Raw genomic sequence first — 2011 nt, 5'->3', positions numbered from 1 at the left:
CACACCTCCGGGCTCCGCCTCCCCCAGCACCGCCCAGGTAGGGGCGGCCCCCTGGCGCCCTTCCTGGGTAGGGAAAGAAGTGCCCCGGCCTGCAGGGGCCGCGAGGGATGCCTGGGTCCGAGCGTCTCTCGAGCAGCCGCGCACGCGCCGGCTCAGCGAACTCGTGCGTGCAGTGAGCCAGGTGCACTAGTTGCACGCGCGTCCCGCTCGCCCGAGCTCGGCGGGCCCGCCTGGCGTCCGGTCATCTCCCGGAGCAGGTCGGTCCGAGAGGCCCGCGGTGCCCCTCCTGGCCGCCCGGAGCGCGCGGAGCGCCGGCGCCGCCAGTTAAAGTGTAGCGGGGCCGGGCCGCCGCCGACCGTCCCTGCACTCGGGCCGAGCTGCCCACGGTGAGTAGCGGGGACGCGCTAGACCCCGGGTCCACCCGGCCCGAACGGCCCCGGCCGCAGCCCGGAGCCCCAGCGGCCTCAGGCCGAGAGGTCGGGTGGGACCGGAGGACCCCGGCTGGACGCCGAGGCTGGGGCTCCACTTGACGCTGCGGCTGAGCCCTGGGAAACAAAAACGGTGGGACGGGGACAGCAAAGCCTCACTGAGTTCTTCGCGGGAGCTAGTTCCTCGCAGGAACTAAGTTATATGTAATTCGTGTAATAGAAACCCTCCCTTTCCCCGGGTGTTCTGGTCAACGTATGTTTTCACAAAATGAGGCCTGACACTAACACTTCGGTCTCCGGAGGCGGAAGCCTTCACCCTTTGGGTTTGGAGGCGGGTTTTCGAGTTTCACTGAGCTCAGGATTTATGAGCAGCGTTAAATGCAAATTTTGGGCCCGCCTTTCAGAGAGCCAACCCAGCCCCTCAGGTCCAGCAGGGTCCGGAATCTGCATTTAACTTGACATTGCTGGTAATTCTGCGCAGGTGGACCAGGACCATCCTGTGAGGCACAGTGGTTTGGGGGAAGGTTAATAAAAATCAGCTGGGCCAACAGCAGATCAAAGTGCTTGGAACTTTGCTGCTTCAGCTGCCTGCGTTTGCAAAGGACAAGGTGGGGGTGACCAACTCAAGGTCCCTTAAACTTGTAGGCCAAGTTAGGTCCATTCTTTACATGAGACCGAGGCCTAAGGAGGGATGGAATTGTCAGCTGGTGCCAGGTTGACTTAGTCAAGCAGCTCTTTTGCTGAGCTCCTGTGCACCAGGCCTGGCCCACCTGCCTGATCCAGATTCGGGCCAGCATGGAGCGGGCCCAGCTAGAGCTGGGGGCTATGGCATGCACACATGTAGGTTTCAGGTGACGCTTCCAGAGGATTGGTCTGGTTTCTAACCAAGGAGAGTGGCTCAGGTGAGGCTGTTGCCTCACCCATGCCTGGGGCTGGGCCACCCTGGGCCCCTCGCTCAACCTCTCTGAGTTGCTGTGAGCCCTGGGGTCCCAGATATCATTTGCAGCTCTAACAGTTGTCTTTCTGCTGAGCAAACACGTGCAGGGTGCCAGCCCTGGGGTGCAAAGGTGCCTCTGGACTGAGGATGAGGGCGGTGAGAACATGTTCAAGGGCACATGTGCCCAGCCTGCTGTGGAAGCACAGATGCAGACAGCCTCGTCTTCCAGCTCTTGAGATCATGAACTTTGTCCCATGGTGCAGAGGAACCACGGCAGGCGTTTTGGCGGTGGTCAGTTTTCAGTTTTAGAAAGCCCACCTGGGTGGCTATGCTAGGCCGTGGGAGGCCAGTCCCTCTGAGGCCAGCGAGGAGGCAGGTGCTAACCAAAATGCATTCACGGGACAAATAGCCGAGTCCCTGTGGGCCAGGCTTCGAGCCGTGCCAGCTTTACAGCTGGCCCCAAAGCAGGCCCTGCTGCAGGAGCTTGGGCTGTTGAGTGTGAGGGCTTTGGGGACAACCAGGGATGCAGAGGTTAGTCCTCTATCTGGAAATAGAGTTTGTGAGTCAGACATTTATAGGGGTGGTAGAGAGGGGAGGAGGATAGGTCCCCGGGGAAGGAGAACTCCCTGGAGGTAAAGGCTAGGAA

The 2011-nt window shown here is 60.9% G+C and overlaps 1 protein-coding gene across 1 annotated transcript in view; it reads left to right on the top strand.

The window, feature by feature from the left end:
* Positions 1-90: 90 nt before the first annotated feature.
* The window catches only part of CHDH (choline dehydrogenase), a 61456-nt gene continuing 59535 nt past the window's right edge, over positions 91-2011 (top strand). The window contains exon 1 of the mRNA XM_082414505.1: positions 91-386. The gene's annotated coding sequence lies outside the window, so the exon portion shown is untranslated. The remainder of the gene's footprint in view (positions 387-2011) is intronic.

The sequence above is a fragment of the Balaenoptera physalus genome, assembly GCF_965194825.1.
Source record: "Balaenoptera physalus genome assembly, chromosome: 11".
In the NCBI taxonomy this organism is placed as follows: domain Eukaryota; kingdom Metazoa; phylum Chordata; class Mammalia; order Artiodactyla; family Balaenopteridae; genus Balaenoptera; species Balaenoptera physalus.
Note: the sequence above shows the minus strand (reverse complement) of the source record. Positions and strands in the feature narration are given on the sequence as shown.